Genomic DNA, 8871 nt, shown 5'->3' on the forward strand with positions numbered 1-8871 from the left:
ATTATATAGATAGAAATAAGTTATTTTGCCACTAATTAATTGAATTTTAAAACTACTTCAAAATTTATTCATATTTTTATATAATAGTTAATATTTTAAACAAAATTTAATATTCTTTTAATTAATAATTAAAGTTGTTATGATATTAGTTTTTGTTTTAAGACTTTATTTTGAGTTATATTTCAAATAAAAGAATCATGATACGTCGCCCAGTTGAATGACACATCTAATTAGGATTACTTTTAGTAATTTTCATAAAGAAATTAGTTTCATCAAAGTTAATTTTTCTTTTTTAATGTTTCTTTTCTTTTTGAATTTATTTTTCTTTTCTTTTTCTTTTCCTCTATAAGTTTTATATAGAATTTAAACAAAAATTATCTAAGAAATTGGTAACATGTGAACAATGGTCATCATTCAATACAAGATGTAGTAACCACACACTTGTATGATTCGGTTTGTCTATTACACTACAATATATCATTATAATTGTAAAATGTTAAGTAACATCATTGGAATGGTACAAAATGTAACAAAGTATAGACTAAAATACCAAACTTTAAGGGTCATCCATTCAAGCTTTTTAGTTGTAGTAGTAAATCTCCCAGATAACATCATATGTGCTGCAAGGGAACTATTAAACAAATTGTTTTAGCATACATTTATATAACAAAGAAAGTTCAAACATTGAGGATTGAGGTTCTTACAATTCTACTACTTGTCTAAGAAGGTTGGGAGGAGACTTATGCAATGAACAAAACCAGACAACAATGTTTTTCGGTATGGAGATCACAAGTAGTTGGTAATGACGCTTGAAATTTGTAATAACTTAATTGTCATATACTAAAATCATAAATGAAACTTTAAAGTTAACAAACTTCACTTACCCAAGTATATAACGAAGAAAATATATCTCCTTCCCCATTGCAAAGCAATTGGTGATGTATGCTTGGATGTCATCAAATCTATTTACTTCAAGAGTCATTTGAGGGTTAATGAACCCATATACATCATTGAACCCCATCTTGTTACTGACACCAAACATATACCTGAAATCAATAAATGATGTGATATAAGTAACTTGATAAATCAATTTTATATAAAAAAGTTTTCATAAACTTACATCATCCACAGATGAACAAGTGTAATATTAATTTCTTCTTTCCCTGATGCAAGCTCCCTAACATCTTACTGATGCAAGTACAATGAGATCTCAACTTGTCTTCCAAATGTAGTAGAATCCCATGGTACAATCATCGACACATCTGCAATGATGTTACAAATCTTATCTAATGAACCAAGAGGGTCGTCCTCAGATAAATGAGTCTTCTTCGGTGTAGGACTTCCCTCTTTTTCTGTTTGCTCTTACATAAAAAAATGATTATGTTCTAACGTCAATAAGAAGTAAAGTTTAAAATTGAGAAGTATATAGTAGGAGTGCTTACCGGGGGTCAGATACAACACCAACCAAATGTCTAGTCCAAGCGGCAAAACACTTAAATGCGCCTGTGCCATAGTGACAAACTCCTCTGTAGGCACATGAACAATGGCACCTGGTATGACAACTTCATCCACTGTGATCTTGACCTCATCCTCTCTGATCTTCATACCATGCACTATAGTGGCTGCCTCATAGAATGTGCCACGAGCCACTAGCATGGCCCCGGTAGGAGAGACAATATATAGTTGACATGGACGAGTGTCGTCCATGTCGTCCCCTAAGTCACCGACAGTTGAGCAATAGTCTTATTTAAGAAAGATCATCTTATCTAGCCATGGATGTTATGTATTTTATATCCATAGCATATACTTTTAATAATGGGTTCAATCCTCTATAGGTCTATTAAGACTAAAGCGTTTTTAATATGTATGTTTAAACTAAGAGTGAGTGATATTGTCCCATGCCTTATTCATATTATACACGTGTTGCAAAATTAGTTATGTTGGTTTAACTTTTGCCTATAAATAAAAACTTTGTTAATTTGAGAATGATTGAACATTTAGTTAGTAACATAATTGTAAATGTGGGTTGAGTAAAGACTTGCTAAGAGATAAGTAATTGAGTTAAAATTTTATAAAATTCTTTGTAACTTGTGAGTAATGAAAAAGCTCACCCCAAATATCAAACTATATTAGAAATCTTCAATATTTTAATCAAATCACATCCCAAATATCACGAACATATATTTGAAATCTTCAATATTTTAATTAAACCACATTGTCTTTGGTGGATTATTTTTTCTTCATTAGTGTTTTTATTATCATTCATATGATGTTATGATAGACTATGTTTAATATATATATATATATATATATATATATATATATATATATATATATATATATATATATATATATATATATATATATATATATCATAATTATTTTAACGATTGTGAATTTCATACTTATACACAAATGTTATTTTTAATAAATTGATTGATTTACAAAACTTAAATTTTACAAATTGTACTATTAATCAATAAAAAATGATTTTTTATTTTTTATTTTCTGTATATGTTTTTTTTACAATTAAATACAAAATATCTTTGATTATGACTACACATCATTCTTATAAAAGAATAAACATTTATTGAAATATACAATGAAGTGACATCAACTATTACATTCTAGTAAAAGATGTATATAAATAAATATAAACAATAATATTGGCTAAACATGAAGACATATTGACTTGATTTAATATATAACTTTTGTATAAGTTTGAAAAAAATAAACAAAACAAGAGATTACATAATAATTGACTATGAATAAATTTATATAAAATTTTAAGAAAACATCTTTAGTTCAACTCATTTAATTATTTTTGTTATGATTTGACATCGTGATCATATATATATATATATATATATATATATAAATATTTTAATTTTATTTAGCACGAGTCTAGTTAATTTCAATCATATTTTACTAGTGCAAAAAATATTTTTTTTATAGTGACATATTATATCAATTTTAATCTATCAAGTATAAAAAGTGATATAGTGATAATTTTGTAAATAATATGAGATTTTTTTATACTGGTTAGACCAAAACTAGTATAGAAAGTGAAATGGTAAATATGTGATAATTAAATAGAAGACTTTCTATATAGTTTAGACTAAGAACTCGTGTAGAAAGTTGGTAATTAATGATAATTAAGTAAAAGGATTTTTATACCTGACCTAAAATTGGTATATAAAGTGATGTTGGAGATTAAGCCCAAACTCCTTATGGCCATAAATCATTACATTTGTTTTCTTCATCATCAACCCTCCATGTTCACTCAACTCTCCATTAAAAAATTGGAACAGAAGAAAGGAATGAAATCAGCATTGACGATGTTCGTGATTGCAGCGGCAATGAAGATCGACAACGATGATGCTAAGCGACATCACTCTTGTTACAAAGTAGGTTTTTAAGCCTAACCCAACTCCACAAAACCGGCTTGTAAGGTGAGATTTGGACCTCACTTATATATTATAGATTGGCCTTATCTGTAGTCGATGTGGAACTTCCAACACACCTTCTTCACGCCGAGGTATAGACATCTCGTGCGTGATAATAGAGATTGGGTGGTCCAATAGTGGCCCGACAATGAGTAGAATAGAAACAAAAGTGGCCAGAACTCGCTAGGATAGGCTTTAACTGAAGAAATATATTTTGGGATAAAATCATCACTTGCTTTATTCATTGTACTACACTATCTTATAATACATGGTTCTCCCTTAACTTTAGGAGTTGTTACAATTCAGAGCATATAATTAGGAAAGAATAATAATAGTAAAAAATCTAATCTAATCACAACAAATTAGCAATCAAAAATTAAATGCAAGATTTCCACATATTTCCTAGAGTATACAGTGAATCTTGATCTTTATTTTCCAACACTCCCCCTCAAGCTTGATCATAGATGTTAACTAGATTAAGCTTGCTTGTCATATCAGTGAAGTTCACGCATGGAAGTGGCTTGGTAAGCACATAAGCAACTTGGTGTTTAGAAGGCACGAAATTCAGCGAAATCTGTTTGCTCTCAATGTGATCATTGATGAAATGTCTGTCTATCTCGATATGTTTGGTACGATCATGTTGTACTGGATCTTTGGCGATACTCAATGTAGATTGGTTGTTAAAATTCAGCTTAATCGATCCACTGATTGATATCTTCATATCACCCAACAATCTACGAATCCATAATCCCTCACATACACCATTCGAAAAAGATCGGAGTTATGCTTTTGCACTACTTTGAGAAACGACGGTTTGCTTCTTGCTCCTCCAAGTAACAAGGTTTCCCCAGTAAAGGTGCACATACCCGAGGTTGATTTCCTATCAATTGGAGAGCCAGCCCAATCAGCATCTGTGAACACTTCAACTCCCCGTCTGTCAGACTTTCTAAATAACAAACCCAAGCCTGGGGATGATTTCAAATACCTCAGAATTTGCATAACAGCCTCCATGTGAGTCTTAGATGGGTTGTTCATGAAACGACTTACCATACTTACTGCGAACCTAATGTAAGGTCTAGTGTGAACCAAATATATGAGCTTTCCAACAAGCTTTTGATATCGTTTTCGATCAACTCCGACTTTAGTTGTTCGACTATACAGTTTATGATTGAGGTCCATAGGGGTATCAATAGGTTTGCAATTGATAATACCAATCTCCTTGAGTAGATCCATCGTATATTTCCTTTGAGATACCGAAATACCTTGCTTAGAGCGAGCAACTTCCATTCCCAAGAAGTATCGTAGTTGACCGAGATCTTTAATCTCAAATTCTGCAGCAAGAAGAGTCTTAAGCCGAGCTATGTCTTTGAAATCATCTCCCGTGATTACAATGTCGTCTACATACACACTCAGGATGATGCACTTCCCATATGATGAGTGTTTAGTAAACAATGTGTGGTCGGCTAGACTTTGACTGTAGTGGTTTTGTTTTAAGACTTTAGTGAACTTGTCAAACCATGCTCTAGAAGATTACTTCAGCCCGTACAATGACTTTCTGAATCTACATACTTTGCCTTGATTTTGTTGAGTAGTAAAACCGGGAGGAATACACATGAATACTTCTTCTTCCAAATCACCGTTGAGGAAGGCATTTTTCACATCAAATTGATGTAATGACCAGTCTAAATTTGCTGCAAGAGAAAGTATAACACAGATCGTATTAAGTTTTGCTACGGGGGAAAATGTCTCACTGTAGTCCAGGCCATAGGATTGAGTGTACCCCTTTTGCCACCAATCTTGCTTTTAATCTATCCACAATTCCGTTTGCATTATGCTTTATCGTAAGCAACCATTGACAACCCACTGCTTTCTTACCCGGAGGAAGAGCTGTTAACTCCCATGTGTTGTTCTTTTCCAGAGCCTTCATCTCAACCTGTACGGCTTGCTTCCATTCAGTGACACCAAGAGCTTCTTCAATGGATTGTGGAATTTGGATTGCATCAAGAGAGGATACAAATGCATGGTGGCTATCTGACAAATATCCATAATATATGTAGTCCTCCATCCGATAAGGGCCGCATGATCGAGATTGTTTTCTCAGTGCAATTGGGATATCCACATTAGTATCATTAAAATTAGGAACTTGAGATGAATTAATAGTACTTGGTTGCTCTTCACGTTGCTTAGTGTCAGAAGTCAAGAACTTAGATTGAATATGTGATCGAGCTCTATCTTCTTCTGTCGGACATGGACTCATGTTTGGGACACTCGACTGATTCGTGTTTGGGATAATTGGAATTGACGGACTCGTGTTTGCAGTGGTTGGACTGGCAGCGTCAAACTGACGTGAAATTTTAGATGGTTCGATTGTTGGCAAGGGTATGGGTGTTGGGAAAACTGAGGGCAAGATTGAGGGTTCAACATGATTTTGTTTCTCCCCCTGAAGCCAAGAGCTTGGATAAAAGGATTCTTGTTCATTGAATGTAACATCCATGGTGATGAAATATTTTGTGTGAGGGAGAGTAACATTTGTAACCCTTTTGAGTTGGTGAATATCCCACAAATATGCATTTAATTGACTTTGGATCAAGTTTTCCCTGATTATATAAGTGGACAAAAGAGGAACACCCAAAGATTTTTGGAGGAATTCGGGAAACTAATCGATAAACTGGAAATAACTCTTGGATTTTTTGACATGGTGTTTTGAACTTGAGGACTCTTGAAGGCATTTGGTTGATTAAACATGTCGAGGTGAGAATAGCATCACCCCAATAAAACTTAGGAACATGAGAGGTGAACATGATTGACCGGGCTACTTGTAACAAATGACACAATTTATGTTCTGCAATGTCGTTTTGTTGAGGTGTGTAAACACATGAACTCGTATGAGTAGTTTCATTACATGAGAAGAAATTGCTAAGGTCTTTGTTGAAAAATTCTTTTGCATTATCCGAGTGAAAATTGGTTATTCGAGTTTGAAATTGAGTAACAACCATTGAGTGAAACTGTTTGATTATTGATATGGTTTCGGATTTTATTTTCATAAGATAAACCCAACATAGACGTGTATGATCGTCAACAAGAATGAGGAACCACCAAGCTCCATTGATTGAAGAGACTTCGGAGGCTCCCCAAATGTCACAGTGAATTTTTGAAAAAGGTTTTGATGCAACATATGGTAATGGAATAGAAGATGCACGAGTATGTTTCGACAACTAACACACTTCACAGAAAAAATCATCCACCTTTTTATTAATGAACAAATTTGGAAACAAGTGTTTGAGATACCCAAAATTCAGGTGACCTAATCGATAATGAAGAAGCATAACATTATCAGTTTTATTTGAAGAAAAGAAGCAAGGATAAGACGGTGATATTGACTCTCGTGGATGAGGATGATGACTTGGTTTATTTGCAGAAAAATGGTAGAGCCCGTTTATGAGTTTAGCACATCCAATCATCGTTCTTGACTCCCGCTCCTGAAACAGACACAAATTGCTTTCAAATGCTATTAAACATTTCAAATCCTTATTTAATTTTGACACTGACAAGAGGTTGCACTTAAGATCAGGAATGTAAAAAACTTGAGTCAATGTGAGTTTTACAGAAAGTTTAACAGTTCCAACTCCCTTTATCGGTGACTTGCTTCCATCAGCAATTGTCACAGTGGCAATCGAATTACACGAATTCAATGTGGAGAATAGAGACGAGTTACCAGTCATATGATCTAATGCGCCAGAATCAACAATCCATGAAAGGTTGTCGGCGGAGGTGAGGAGGGCTTTATGGTCGTGGAATGAATTCCACTGATAAGTCGTTGAAGAATTTCCATGTGTTCCTTGTTGAAGGCAGATGTTGTAACGGAAGCATTGACATTTGATGAATCTTTTGTGGGTCTGAAAGGTTTCCAATCAAGCGGCTTGCCATGGATTTTCCAGCATGTTTCTCGTGAGTGACCCGGACGACGAAAATGGTCACAATACGGCCTGCCTTTGCGTGGTCTGTTATCGGTTTGGCCCTTTGCTGCGAAGGCACTGGAATCAACTGAATTCAACGCTGAGGTTTCGTTTGGCGCTTCTACAATCTGCTCTTTCAACATAACTTTCCTCTCGTGACGGACAACAGAGAAGGCCTCACATAAAGAGGGTAACAGTTTGATGTTAATGATGCATCCTCGAACTTCATCGAGTTCTTTATTGAGACTCGATAAAAACTTGAAAACTTGCTTCGTTTCAACAACCCGTTTGTGTGTGAGGGCATCTTCGGAGCACTTCCATGAATGAGTGTCGTATAAATCGATTTTCTGCCATAACCGAGTCAATGAATTGAAATAATCAGTGACAGAGTTATCACCTTGTCGGAGATCATGTAGAGTGCTCTCGGTCTCGAAGAGTTCAGAGGTATTATCTGCAATCGAATAGGTCAACTTAGCAGCTTCCCAAATTTCTGCTGCGGTGGAGTAAAGCAAGAAATTTTCTCCGACATCGGACATCATTGAACTGATGAGCCATGATTGGACCATACTGTTCGTTGCAATCCAATTTTTGTATGAAGCATCGGTTTCAGCAGACTGAACGGATGCACTGGTAATAAAGTCATATTTTCCTTTTCCGCGAATGAACATACGAATGGATTGTGACCATGAAAGATAATTGTGACCAGGAAAGATAATTGTGACCAGAGAGTTTATGGTTTGTAATTTGCGGAGTGAAGGAATCCATAGCCATTTGGCTAAGGGAGGATCCGGTTGAGGATGAGTTCTCACCAGTAATGGTGAAGGATGATTGACTGGATGAGGTCATGGTTCAGGATAAAATTTCCGCTCTGATACCATGAAGAAATATATTTTGGGATAAAATCTTCACTTGCTTTATTCATTGTACTGCACTATCTTATAATACATGATTCTCCTTTAACTTTAGGAGTTGTTACAATTCAGAGCATATAATTTTGATATTCTTTTTAATTATAACTAAAAGTATTATTCATTTCTTAAACTTTTATTTCAATATATTTTATCTATAATTTCCATGGATTAAAATGAATATTTTTTAAGTTGCTAAATTTACATGGTTAAAAAAACAATGTAGTTCCTTATTATCTCTCAAACTTATTAAAAAAAACATTTTTTAAACAAAAAATACTTACCATGTGTTTCTCAATTAACCTCTTGTAATAACTTCTTTTGAGCTATTAAAAAAGACATGTGTTAGATAAGAAATTCCTTAACATTGTATATTAACATTCAATTGGAATATCAAATATGATATTCTGAAATAGTAATATAGTTTTACTAATATGGGACATGTTTCAAATAAGAGAGGTGGGTGTTTGGAGTGGAATGGAAAGTGAATGAATCCAATTTATGTTTTGTGGGCCAAGCGCACATGATTCTACTGGCTAAAAGTTCAACATCAAACTGAAA

Source organism: Vigna radiata, chromosome 6 (genome assembly GCF_000741045.1).
Source record: "Vigna radiata var. radiata cultivar VC1973A chromosome 6, Vradiata_ver6, whole genome shotgun sequence".
Classification (NCBI taxonomy): domain Eukaryota; kingdom Viridiplantae; phylum Streptophyta; class Magnoliopsida; order Fabales; family Fabaceae; genus Vigna; species Vigna radiata.